The 14,348-nt window shown below is 48.8% G+C and overlaps 1 protein-coding gene across 4 annotated transcripts in view; it reads right to left on the reverse strand.

Moving 5' to 3' along the window:
* Positions 1 to 14,348, reverse strand: part of LOC133267990 (voltage-dependent T-type calcium channel subunit alpha-1H-like) — a 51,802-nt gene that overhangs the window by 1,056 nt on the left and 36,398 nt on the right. Inside the window, exons 1-2 of one of the 4 annotated variants that reach the window (XR_009742933.1) lie at positions 12,490 to 14,019; positions 12,337 to 12,355 (exon numbers count right to left, since the gene is read on the reverse strand). The exons of 2 other annotated variants lie outside the window; for them this stretch is intronic. The gene's annotated coding sequence lies outside the window, so the exon portion shown is untranslated. One more of the 4 variants, XR_009742931.1, reaches the window with a different exon arrangement.

Below are 14,348 nucleotides of genomic sequence, written 5' to 3' on the forward strand. Positions count from 1 at the left end.
AGGAGCTACCACATGCCGTGGCAGAGGAAGCACCATGAAGACAAGTTGCAAAAGTTATTCCACTATGCAGAATGGTCAAGAGAGTGCAGGTGGGCACAGGAAGCGTAGAACAGGTCTCACACTCAGTGGCACCCAAGTACTGCAGAGCACCATGCTTTCGCTAAAGAACATTTTGCTGGCTAGGTGCACTTAATGGTGGCCTTGTGCTGGGAAATGGCAAAGCCAAGTTGTCCATTAAATAGCACAGTGGAAGTGCTATTTAATGCTTGTCAAAGTGACGGGAATGAAAAAACTAAGGCCTGGCTTCGGAGGGTGCTACAGTGACACTCTTAAGAAAGAGATCTTGCCCAAGGACTGCCCAACAGTCATCCAATGGGCACTTTCTTCCCTTCACCATGTTAGCATACTCAAGTGTCTGGAATGCCTATACTACAATTACAGGTTTAAAAGGAACACAAGAGCCTTCAGACACACCATGGTACAGAAAGGGACAATCAGCAGCAGGAAAGGATGTGCCATGGCACAGACCTGGTCTCCTCGTGTCCTGGATGTAGGTTTCCCTCCCAGATACTTGTTCCCTTCATTTTAGGATCATGCAGCCCACACACATCTCTGCTGACACTACTGTGCCTGGGCTTGCCCCACCCTTGATCATAGAATCATGTCATCAGGTCTTTAAGGGACCTTAAAGCTCATCCAGTCCCAAGGCAGGGACACCTTCCACTAGACCAGGTTGCTCCAAGCCCTGTCCAACCTGGCCTTGAACACTGCCAGGGATGGGGCAGCCACAGCTTCTCTAGGCAACCTGCGCCAGGGCCTCACCACCCTCACAGTGAAAACAGTTTCAGCCCAAGACCCCCCCACAGTGGAAATCCATGATTTCCAGTGCTCTTCACAACAGTTATCTGCCAGATCCAGGCAACCTTCCTGCCTTGTACTGCAGTGCCACATCATCCCTGATTAAGACCTGGCGAGCTCTGCCGACTCACCCTGCCGTGTCAGCCCCCTGCTTCCAACATGCACTTTGATCCAAAGCTCTGCTTGTTCTTCAAGGCTTGGTATTTGTCAGAACAAAGAGCAGCAAGCCCAGAGGTTTAGAAAGCAGACATAGTGTCCCTTAGAGGATAGCACGGAGACTCTTCGAATTCATTACCCCAAAGGCCTGCAGCTATTGGAAAGAAACAAGTATTCTGTCTCCTAACTGGCTTTGGGATGCTGTTCATAATTTTTTAGCCCCTGTGACAAAAGTGGCAGCACATCCTTCCCACCATCCAGCACCTCTGTTACCACTTTCACCAGGTTTTCAACTCTGAGCACCCACACAAATCCGTGTACCACTTTTTCCATTTGTTAATCCCACCTGTTTCCCATTGCCTGCTCTGAGCTGGCTCCCTTGAAGGCTACTATCATGCAGTGGCTGAGCCCAGATTCTTTCCCATTAACAACACAGAGAAAGGTTAGCAGGGACAGCCAGGAGGAATGACTTATTACTGTATTCAGAGCACCCACACTGATGAGGGCATGATGATTCCAAACCACCATGTACAAAGATTCATAATTAACAATACAACTGAGCAAAGGAATGAGAGAAGCAACCTCATCAGCATTTCCCTGCTTTCCCTCCAAGCCGACATTCAGGGCCTCTGCCATTTCACCACTGCCAGATGCTGGGACTTTGGGATGCAGCTCTGCCCATTTCAAACATATGCACAAATCAGGCAGTGGCTGCATCACGAGCAGTTTATCGCTCCAATTTGTGGGTGACTCATTAGAGGTCATACGGACACAGAGCCAAGTGAATCCCTTTGGAAGTCCTGGAGCTAAATACAGCCCTTGAATGACAGCTGCCCCACTGGAGATGGAGTGGATGCCCCTTCCCTTCCTGAGATTAAGTCCTGCTCTGCCAGCCAAACCAGCCCCAAGGCTATGATCTGGGTGTATTTCCTACATTGAGCAGTATTAATATGCTGTGTCAAGAGAGGGGAAACCCAAGCAGTGGGGCACTTCTGAGTTCTTCACACAGAGTGAGTCCTCCTCTGTCAACTTCAAAGGGAAAGAGAGTGGTTTTCCTTCCAGAGGCAGATCCAGCATCCTCACTGCTACCAGTTCAGCTGTGGAAGTTGGAATCAGGTATTTTTGCCATTTTGGCCAGGCTACAACTCATGCAACGCTGACATTTTCTTTGGGATTGCAATCACTCGCCTTCCCATGCTGTAGCATCGCTGAATATCTTGGTTGGAGTGAGCTGGCTACATTATTTCAGCTCAGGAGAGGTCCTGCTCAAATCAAATGACCAAGAGGAATGAGTTTGGCACATGCACAAACCTGTATATATAGAAAAACATGCATCAATGCAGGGATTTCCAATTCAGATAAAAGTAATAGTAAGAACAGACAGGATTATAAGGCTCCGGAACTCATCTTTGGGATGCTTCTAACCTCCCCTTTGCACAGCACTGCTTACCACGGCAAAGACAACAGAACTGGGCAATGAGATGTTATGGGGTGGCCAGATACACATTCTTCCCACTCAGCCTTTTGCTCAGCAAACCTGGCAGTGGCAGGCCAAACCACCAGCAAAAATCAAATCCTCTCTATCCCTGACTTCTCTTTTTCTGGCCAAACACCCCCCATATACACAAAAACATTCCCCTGCGAAAGTCTCGTACTGCTGGAGGAGTGATGCTACTCTCACTGCGCATCCCTCCCAGGGGAAGGGAAGGTATTTGTAGGCTGGCAGCTCCTAGTTTCTCTCCCTGCGCCAAAGCCTTCCCTGGAGCCAGGCCTCAAGTCTGCACTCCTCCTCCCACCACCCATCCCCAAAGGCCATTTAAAACCACTACCATGCTTAGCTGAGCTCCCGCTGGTCCTGCATCCCTGACACGTGTGCTGGAAGGCAGCTCATTGACTTGGCAGGCACGGGAGAAGCTGCCAGCCTTTGGCTCAACCCTTCCCTGCTTTGGAGACAGCACCTGGTCCTGATGGACTCTGCTGGCAAAGAAGGGAGAAGGATGTTCTAAAACAGCAAGGGAAGCAATGGACTAAATGAGCAGGGAGATTGGTTGGGAGAAAAAAGAGATGTCACAAGTCAGGAGGAATGCTTCAGATTGGGGGTGTCTCTCCCCAAAGGCTGATATCACCTCCTGGCGTGCATTGCTCAGAGACACCTCTGCTCAGACACACTCCCACCTGGGGCTGCAATGGGTATCCCAGGGCTGCCACAGTTGACCAAAGTGCCATGACCAAGCCAGCCCAAGGTGTCCTGCAGTCATCTCATCCCAGATAAAGCACTCTTCTAGCTCCTTGACTCCTCTCCTCAGCAGGGGTTTAGGCAGAAAGGGGTTACCAGGGACTGTGGGTGAGGGAGGGCTGACGGGACCTTTGCAAGGCTCATGCAGGTCCTTCCTGAAAACCTCTAGGGTGCAGACAGCACAGGGGAGACTATTGCATCTTGCCAGTGAAGACCCTTTTGTGGCGAGTCAGGTGAGGGAAATACCAGAGAGAGGTTCCCAGAGCACCATCTCAGTGCTGGAGGCTTTCCACCCAGAGCCTAGCGGAATGTCCACTCCTCCCATGTGGGCGCATCTGCAGAGTTCACCTTCCCCACCACCATCTTTAACCATATCCCTTGCCAGCCCACCTTCCTCCTCTCACACTGCTGGTATGGACAGCACCAAGGCCTGCAGCCGAAATGAAAATGCAGAGTACATTTCCTTTAAGAGCAGCCTTATGAGTACACAACACCTCCCTTCCTGAGGGGACACAAGTCCTTTACAGACCATCCATCATGATCATCCACTTGTTACTCAGAAGCAGCAGCCACTCTGTCCTGCAAACAGTCTGTAACACCCTTGCAGAAGAGGGACAGAAATGACATCCTCCAGCTGGCATCACAGGAGGGGGCAAGACAGCCATGTCAATCAAGAGAAGCACCTGCAGCACATTATTTATCATTTCCAAACAGAAATCTGGGGCTGTTCAGCCTGGAGAAAAGAAGGCTGCATGGAGACTTCATAGCAGCCTTTATATCTGAAGGGGGCCTACAAGGGTGCTGGAGAGGGATTCTTCATCAGGGAATGTAGCAACAGGACAAGGGGTAACAGGTTCAAACTTAAACAGGGGAAGTTCAGATTAGATCTAAGGGAGAAGTTCTTTACTGTGAGGGTGGTGAGGCACTGGAACAGGCTGCCCAAAGAAGTGATAAATGGTCCATCCCTGGCAGTGTTCAAGGCCGGGTTGGACCGGAGCCTTGAGCAACATGGTCTAGTGTGAGGCATCCCTGCCCATGGCACTAAATGATTTTAAGGTCCTTTCCAACTCAAACCAGTCTATGATGCTATGATTCTGTGATTCTATGACACACTCAAAAGTTGACGAGCATCTTGGGGCACAGTTCTTGTGGCCAGCTTCACACAAACCTGGACTTATTTAAGGATGTCGCTGTGTGGCATATTGATGAAGGGGTGCAGGTGACCCTATTCAGTAGCTGTGTGTGCATGTGCGCCTCCCTGGGTGATCCACTGTACACAGTTGTGAGCCCATGTTTGTTTGTTTGTTTGTTTGTTGATATAATTGGCAAGCACCAGTTGTGTGTTCTCTCTGATGCATGCATCTGGCTGTGGGGATGCGTTAGTCATACAGGTTTCACATTCTGAGCATTTGCAGTGGTACAACATAATTAGTGCTACACGACTCTATCTGTGTTTATGTTCATCTGGCACCAGCCTGTTTCTCTGCTTGTTTGTATGAGGCATTGCCTGTTCTTATCTGCCTGTATGTGCATGGAGGTGTATGAGTATCAGTAGGGAACAGGGTCACTTTTCTTGGCAGCTGATTTGAAAAAGGAGTTTTCACATCTCCATCATCTCAGCACCTCCTAATCCAAAGGAACGTAGCAGAACCCAGCAGAAAGCATTTCAAATGGCACCCAGACCCATTGCTCATAGGTACCAGCATGCCCGTATGCCCCTGGAACACACCATCTGTGACCTGCACCAGAGCCAGGGTCTCCCGGCTGCCCTGCCTGGTAAAATGCTCATGACCTGTTGCCTTTCAGCTGCACACTGGGTGATTGCTGTGCCTTATGTTATTAACCTCTGCCAGATTTGCTCAAGAGCTCCCTTTCCAGCCTCGTGATTTTTGGATCCCTCCTCCTGCTCAGGAGGGCAAGCAGAAGAAATTCCCCCAATCCCACTAAGCAGAGGAAGGAGTAGCGTGGTCAGCACAGGATGAAATAAAGATAAGCAAACTGTCTGTCCTGGAGCCTTGGCAATATCCTGCCTTCAACCCATATCACAGGGGGCACCCTGCATCTGTAGGAAGAGCTCCTGAACTCTCCCACCTTATCATCACACCTGATGTCCACATCACTTCCGCTTTGTGTGGCCGGCATAGTCCCATCCTGGCTATATTTGAGTTCCCCATGCCAGCCATGTTTGAGTTCCCCATCCCTGGCACAGCAAAGAAGGGACCTGCTTATGCTGCTAAGAAGCCTTTGGCCAAACCTAATGGAGATGTTGTAGAGACCAGTAAAGATGTTGCAGGAGAGATGCGGAAAGGGTTAAACGGTGAGAGAAGAAAAGGCACAGGAGGAACATGGTCACTTTGGATTGAGCAGTTGCAAAGATAAAGGAAATTTCCTAGTGGAAAATCATTACCTGGCCTTAACTATGCTGGGAATTTGTGCCCAAGACATGAGTGCTGCTGAAGACCTCAGCCTCATTCCATTGCTCCCAAGGGAATACACATGCTTGCTTTCAATAAAACATTTTCTTTTTTGATGTCCCAAATAAACAGGCACCCAAAAATCCCCTTTTGGAGAAGACTCCCCACCCTAACAGACCCATCTATAGGCAGATTCTGCCCCAGAGCCAATGTTTTCCCTTTCCAACGTGCCCCCTTCTCTCCCTGCATCTCTCTTTGGTCTGCCCTGCTCACAGCAATTCCTCCTCAGGCAGGCAGGCAGCTTTTATGAGTGGATTCTGTCATGTCCTGTCACTTAAACCACCGCTCAGCAAAGCTACACATCTTTAGCACTTAATCCTTTCTCATAAATTAATCTCCCTAGCCCCATTCCGTGCATATCCTCACTGAAAGCCACCTCTCGCCTACCAACGCTCTGCTGATAATGATGTGCCAAGTGCCTCCTTCCCGCAGGGCTGGCGCCTGGGCCGGCCCCAGAGCAGGGCTGCCATCCTGATGTCTCTGTTGCTGGCCCTGTCACACAGCAAGCCCAAGTCTGATACACCATCTCCCATCACACCTCGGTCTCATGGTGTGTGATGTCCTGTGTCGTGTGTCCCCCCACCCCACACACACCTCTCCCCAGGTCCTCAGACCACGCGTTTCAGATGACACTGCCCCCAGATGCATTAGCTTGCATTTTTCCTGAGATGAATCTCATTATGTTATTTTCTGCCCATCTTTCTGACCTCACTAGCTCCCTTTGTGTTCTTTTTCTGCATCCACACTGGCAAGCAAAAAACCTGTTTTATCATCATCTGGGAAAGTCATTAACATGCTGCTTACTCCCTCCTCCAGACCAGCAATGAAGACGTCAACTAAAACGGGTCTGATGGGGATTATGAAGACGATAGTGGTCTCATAGGCTCCCAGCAACGATGGTTTTAGGGCTGCCCTCACACCCTCAGCCTTTAAGCCAGAATATTAAGTGCTTTCAGGAGAGGCAAAGCATGTAAATACCTTGATTGTGCCTCTTGGAGAAGCCCATGCTGCAGGAATGGAGCTGTAGCTCCTGCACACCGTGAGGGTACACATTACCCAGTGCTGCAACTTTCAGTGTTGTGCCTGCAGTGGGAGTGGATGGGAAAGGGCAGCCCGGGGCTGTGGCCAGGCTGGTCTCTCCCATCCAGGTTAAGCCAGCAGTGAGAAGTTCTGCCTTTTCACACCATCCTTCCTGGATCAACCTCTCTGGCCATTTTCTCCTGATCCAAGCACCCAGCCTGACCCAGTGTCCCTTTAGGACCTGTTGCAGTGAGCAGGTGTAGGAAAACACAAGCATAGAAGAAGTGGTGAGACTCCCTGTTTCCCATCACAGCACAGCACTGGATGCAACCTCCACCCCCCGCGCAAGCATCCTCACCCCACCTCCAGATGTTGTCCCAACCCACATCACCACCCACATCTGGAGAGAAGATTTCCTGGCTGGAAAGGGAGGTGGGGAGAAGCAAGAGAGGAGGAGCACATCTAAAGGAAACACACTGCTAAGCGGTATAGGGAGCATCATGAGTTGTATCTTATGCCTCACTGCTCCTTATAAATTACTGCACACGCCTCCCCAGTCCCCTTCCTCCTAAGGGGATAATCCGCATAAACCCAGACACATATTTAGAGCAAACTAACTTTGGCAGAAACAAAAACAGGAAAGGAGCTGAAGCTATGTGGAGTGTGATGATGCCCCAGGCTCTGCCTCTAGAAAGGAGAGGGAATATGAGAGAGAAATAAAGCTATGAAGGTGGGAATCATCTAGAAGCATAGAGGAAACAACGCTGGTAGCTGTTCTGCAAAGGCCTACGGGCTGTTCAATCTCAGGTCAGTAGTTAGACAAGGACCTTGTGACAGCTCCCTGCATCTCACATAATTTGACTACGTGACACTGCTACTTATTTATATACGCCTGAAAAGTCCCCTTCTCTCCCCACTGCCACCAGTGAAAACGACCCCAAATGGAAGCTTGGATGGTTGCTTGAATAGAAATCACCAAAAAGCAGCAAAGACACCAATGTAAGTGAATCTGACCACAGATCTGAAAACGGACCCCTATGGTCCAAGTCCAATCCCTCCGCATAGCCGACAACCTTGCAAAGAAACTCAATCCGAAAGAGTTCTTAAACAGTTAACCTACCCCCACCTCCCACCACTTTCATTGGCAAACTTAGAGTAGCTTTAAAGGCAAAATAAGAAGAAAATGCTCAAGGAAAAGAAGGAATTGAGGGCATCACCACTGCTGAACGTCCCTGCTCTGGGAGGAGATGCAAGATGATGCTGGGCACACTGCGCACACACACACACATTGCAGCAGCAGGAACAGGATCCCATCTGTCCTTGCCAGTCTGACCTCTAAGAAAATCCTAACCTCTGTCCTGGAAAGCCACTTAATTGAGCTCATCAGCAAGACACACTAACCCAACACCTGGGAAGTGTTTAATACCACAAAATCAACCTGCTCTGTACAGCCCTGTTTTTCCAGCCACAGCCTAACTATGACATTTCAGAGAAAGGAAACAAAAAACTTCCCCCCTCCCCCTACCCCCAGGATCACACCACACAAATACTTCTAGCATCCACATCACAGCAGCAAAGTCCTAGGCACTCACCACTTTGCCAGCTACCAACAGCACAGATCAGCAGCTCCCCCCCATCCCGTTCAACCACGCAGACATAACCCCAAGCTCCGCTGGTTTCTCATGGGATGTCCCTTGCTAGCGCTCCCCAGGATGATCCATCAAGCTTTACATCAAGGCCCGATGGAACAAGATGTGGTACCTGCACTGCAGACGATGGTTATGTCAGAAGCAGAGACCAGCTGCCTTTTTTATTTGTGATACAGACACACACTCGATAAGAGGGGAACCTTTCCTTTCGGATGCACCCCTCCGATTCTGCCTTGGTGACACAGAGACCAGGTTGCTGTACTGCACGCCGTGGGTGCTGGGAAACACAAGCCACTGCAGAAAACACCAACAAGCAGCATTTCACACCAAGAGCCCACAGCACATCCACTCACCCACAGGCTGCAAGGACCGGTGTCAACCTGCAAAGCCACTGAGGACTGAGCCTGGCTTAGCCAAAAGCACCCCTCCCTCCTGCACCACCACAGCAGCACACACCTCTGGTCCAAGGCAAGTATCAAGGCATTTTCTGAGATCTCCTCATTACAATTAGTCCCTGATCACTGGGCTGATTGCTCCTCGGGGTACACCGCAGTGCTTCAAGCACGGTGGCCTGACAAGTATGGGGAGTTTATTACCAAGCTAGTGGGGTGATTTATGCAGTCTGAGTTATGATTAGAGGGCTTAAATAAATTTTGTATAAGACATTTTTCAAACCACGATGTGTTTGGTAAGAGCTCCAAGGTACGCACTTTAGACACAGACAAGTGAACTAAATAAGCTGATTATATTAGGTCATTATAAACAACTACACACATCTGCATAACCGGGAAGAAACCTTTACTTTCCAGTAACTGGCTGGGGTTTTGTAGCTCTTGAATAAGCCCTATGTTATCTCATCCTACAGACTGACAAAAATACAGCTAAGAAATTATACTACCTGATCTTGCAGCTCCACCTGTGCCACTTGATTCCTGAGCTCACCCATGGACCCGCACTTTTAGCAAGGCTCTGTGCAAGTGCAGCCGTTCACCTTCTTGCTTGAATTTGCAGGATTAGGACTTTGCTTTAATAAAAGATCTGATTTATTTTAAATCAGTGGCCAGCTCTTTTAAGGACTCCTAATACTCTGAGTGCATTTCATGAGTTTCCAGCTGTAGATACTTGTTCTCTTTGAGAAAAACAAAAATTGATTTCAACATTTTTTCCCCAGGAAAAAAGCTGACTAGGCATATGTCTTCTTTGCAGCAGAGCCCAGAATTGCAGGCTTTTCCCAAAACCAAAGGTGACTAGGGCTTAGCCTAAGCCACCCTGCTCTGCAATATCTCCCTAGTGTACTTTGCTGTGGATGGGACAGGGCAGGGCTGTAACACTAATTTGGGCTGTAGGTTAGGACCATGTCCCACTGAGCATGGACACATGGGTTCTCCAAAACCAGATCAGGCAGCAGTAACACAGCCAGGTGTGAAGTTCATTGGTGGAAGGAAGAAGGAAGGAAAGAAGCAAAGTACGGAAGCAAGCAAGCTGGCCCAGGACTACAGAAGAGGCATGAGCCGCAGCCTGGGGCACAGGTACATAGTGGCACCTTCAAGGATGCCCAGGGCTGGACCAGTGAGGAAGATGATGCTCTTGGTGGTGCAAAGGTGAGGACACAGGAAAGCTCACCCAGATGTGCAGGTGCACTCTGATAGACCCCAAGCAGCCCAACTGGTCTTCTCATATCCCAACCAAGGCAACTGTGCCTACCCAGAAACACGCAGGCAAGCAGCTAGCTCCTCATGAATCAGCATCCTTCTCCCATGATGCCTGTGTCTTTGCTCCCTTGATGGCTGTATCTGTGCCAGCCCTGCTCCAGCCAGGTCCACAGCCTGACAATGCTCCTGAGGCAGCAACAAGGGGAGATTGTGTAAGAGAAAACCTGAGGTAGGTTGGTACAACCTCCCCTCTCTGATAAGCACTGTCAGATTGATCCAGGTTTCACAAGGCAAACCTCTTAGACGTGGCAAATCAAAGATCCCTCCTTATCCCCCTGACTCTCCTCTAAGATATTCACCACCAGATCTCCTGGCAAGAACATGTGCATCTGCTGGTGCATTGAGTTGGACAGTGCTTAGATGCATGCTTTCCAGTTAGATCTTCAGGAAAACTGCTTTTCCCCACCTTCCTGCTACAGGCAGGGCCAAGGCTTTCTCAGGCAGGTACTGCACCCTCATGCCAGCAGTGGGCAGGGAATCCAGCATGATGCCCAGCTTCCATCACTGCCTGCCTCCAGCCTCCCCCAGGGAGAGGGGGGGCATGGCATCAATCAGGCATGCAACGCTACCCTTCTGAGGAAGCTCACATTCAATGCCAATGCCATGAAACTATTATGTTATTTAATGGAGAGATAAATAAACCTTCTCAGTCCATCCTCATAACCTGAGGCTGTGCTCCTGCCCAAATCCGAGTGATGGGGGGGGGTGGGGGGTGGGGGGGGAATCAATGCTCAGAAGGTGTCTTTAAAAGATAAAGGTGAAAAGGGGCAGGAACAGGGCTCTTGAATTCCCTTTCCAATGCTCTGAATTAAAAGTTTCTTTGCAGGTAAGCTGTTGAGAAGATAATGAGCTTGGGGATTTCCTTCCATCAATAGAGAAGTTTACACGTTGGGAGTGAAAACATCAAGGGATGGGGAGGGTGAAGGGTCAGCAGACTCCTTCCTGCTTCTGCGATAATAAATCCTCAACCACCATCCCAAATTTATGACCAAGAGCTCTGCAATAGCACACAGAAACAACTCACAATTAACATAGCAGTCTTCTAAGCGACAGATACAGAACCACTAGCAACCCGCAGATCAATGAGAAAAATACTTCCTATTAGCAAAGAGAAAATGTAGAGCAAGTTCTGCTTTTTGGTGTGACTATTTTCCTTTCATAATAATTTGCAGGGAAATGATGCATGTTGGTTTTTAATTTCTGCTGTGTTTGGGGTTTTTTTAAGCCCCCAATACTTTTCACACAGCTGCTGTTACCAAGAATCAAAAGGTATCTATCACGAACGTTAGGAAAACCAGTCCTGGCAGCAAATATGCCAGATAATTGCCAGCCAACAACGTCTAACATTATTTCTGGTTCTCTTCTTTTTTAATTCTTCTCTTTCTCTCCCACTGACTCCAGCCAATAGCTTCCAGTGATGTACAGAAGATGAGGCATTTGCTATATTAAAGTACATCCTATTCCCTGTCCCTTTTCTGGCACTTTGGATGTTGCACACGCAATGGAAATGCAATAATAATCATAAACAAAACAAGCCAATTTATGCAACCTACATTCAAGACCTAACTCTTGCTTTGCAAAGAACAAAATACCGTAGACCCAAGAAGCCCCTAAACAGTCAGATGGTTTTAAGAAAAGTTATATATATATACAAGTCTCAGACAGTTACCTCTCCAGGGAGGAGATTTTGTAACCCTTCCTCTTTCTCACCATCCCTCCCCATCATAACAGTACAAACTAAGCAGGGCTAAATTTGAAAATCCTGGGATTATTCACACTCCTTGTATCATTTATAGTCATGTATAAAGAGCTGCTGAATATGTGTGAGAAACACATTCTCTGCTGCAATCGCTCATGGACATGAACTGCTGGACACACGGTCGTTCCCTTTACACCACCACCACCACTGCCCAAAGCACACACCAGAATCAATTATTGCTACTTGTTGGGTAAACAGAGGCAGTCTCACATACATGGGCACCACACAGGGACATACACGTAAAGCTGGACATGCAGAGAAATAACTTTCCTTTCCGGAAAGACAGAATTATTAACATTACAGACATGTCTACCCTCAGCCTTTACTTCTGCCAGAGGAAAGAGGTACCAAACGAAACAGGAATGATGCAGGTACACGGGTGGGCACAAGTTTTCTATGAAAAGGAGAGCAAAAGCAAGTGAAACAAGACAGACGTAAGGTTACCCAGGTGTGCATGCATCATCTCACCTACCTTTGCATGGAAAAGAAATCTCCAAGGGAGAAGTGTCCAAGTCAGAGAAGCAAAACAAAATAATAATGAAGGTGCTTTGAAAAAATTCCCCCACCAAGAGAGAGAAAAAAAGCCCCTTCCCTCCCCCCCCTGCAGACTCACACAGACACACACCTCAGCACCCGGGGGGGGGAACCGGGAGAAAAAAAGATCAGGATCAGCTGAGTGACAGGGAGCAAAGAACCTGCAGGCGAGAAGCGGGGAGTTGTGTTAGATCCGTGGCTGCAAGGACTGAGCGTGTGCAGGAAGGAGATGGTTTAAAAGGGGAATACATGGTAAGAAATTGTGGCTGCTCAGGCTGAAGTCTGAAGCTTTGGAGTCTCAGCAAAAGAAAAGAGGGGGAAGAAAGGACTTCTTCCTTTGCAGGAGGGTTTGGGGGGATTTGTCTCTGTGTGTGTGTGTGTGTGTGTGTGTGTTTTTTTCCAGGCGGGTGGTGTTTGGAAGTGACAGAAGCTTTCATCCAAAAAGACCATAGGGTCAAAACAATTGTGGGGTGCTGGGAGGTGATGGAGGTGTGGGTGGGGGCAAGTTTAGCTATTCCATGGTGGGAAAGTGAGGAGGAAGGGCTGGTGTGTGGTTTCTGTCTGTCTGTCTGTCTCTATCTGTGTCTTATGGTATGTTCACCAACGGTTTACGGAGCGAACTGCACAGCGAGAGAGAGAATAACTGTACAGGCAGAAAGGGAGAGTGAAATGCCGTCCTTACAGTGACACCAAATGTCTTTAGGGGAAACCTACAATTAGAGGCACATAAGGCAGGAATTCTAGCAATGCCAAAGGAAAGGAAAAAGTCTCCTTGCACACTGTCACACACCTACATCCATGGTGGGGTCTCGGGATAGCTATTTTCCCCTGCCTTCAGCCCACTCATCCTTCCTTTTCTGATGGACACAGGCTTCAGTGTGTTTGCCCTGCCCTGAAGTTGTGAGCATGTGTCCCTCCATAGGTCATAGACCAAGCAGGTTAAAGAATTACCCAATAAGAAGAATTGAAAAACAATCTAACATCCCCCCCCCAAAAAAGTCCCTCCCTCAAACCAGTCCCTCCTCTCCCCCCATCTTACTCCATGATCTGCTGTGGGAAGTCAGGGTGTGGGAAAACTCACTGCAAATTACTATCCTACTGCATTTTGTGAAGCCAGGGGAAACAAGAGGGATGGATAACACATGGGGATCCCACCATCCAGGGGCTAGAACAGAGTATGGCTGCCCTGGATCCCCTCCAATGGAGGCCAGCCCAGCTTCCCCACACCACTGGTCTCATCTTGTGGCCAAGCAGCCTGGACCCACACCAGCACAGGCCCCTCATCCTTGGAGAATCAACTTTCAATTTTACTGCTGAGGATCCACCAATAGGCTCTGGGAAAGAGACACTACCTGAAGCCATCACAGTCCTCAAGGCTCTTCATGGGTTTTGCCTGTTTAGGTCAATAAAACTCCAGATGTTACAAGAGACAGAGATATTCTTGCTTGTGCCATGGGCATAGATTGTAAACAAGCTCTAAAAACCACCCAGCTCCCAGCTGGGGTGTGGTACATGTGCTGCAGCCCAGAAGCTCTTCTATTTCCTTGCAGGGTTACACAAAGCCTTCTCCAGCCCTTCCCCACCAAAAAGATGCCTGTGTCGGCTGTATCAGACTCTACGTGCATGGGCCAGAGTAACTAACACATCTGACCTTAACAAGACTGGAAAACAAAGCACTTTAGTTGTACTACAGAGCAAGCCCTCAAACATTAACTCTCGATGGAAAGGCAATGCAGCAAGCCCACCTTCTGGTAAAGCCAAAGCATCTCTGGTTTCACCTCAAGGTAGCTCGTATGTACTCACCATCTAGGGTGAAACCACCCAGTACGTATCCTTTCCTCTGCTGTCCATCTCTGCATGGCTCTGCTGTGCTGTGCCAAGGGCATCAGACAGAAGCCAAGAAGCCACCACCAATATCTCTTGTGAGACCCTTAAAAGTCTTTGGAGCAA

This window comes from Pezoporus flaviventris, unplaced genomic scaffold (genome assembly GCF_033815535.1).
Source record: "Pezoporus flaviventris isolate CSIRO_AGI_PZ_B2104156 unplaced genomic scaffold, CSIRO_AGI_Pfla_v1 ptg000011l, whole genome shotgun sequence".
Lineage (NCBI taxonomy): Eukaryota > Metazoa > Chordata > Aves > Psittaciformes > Psittacidae > Pezoporus > Pezoporus flaviventris.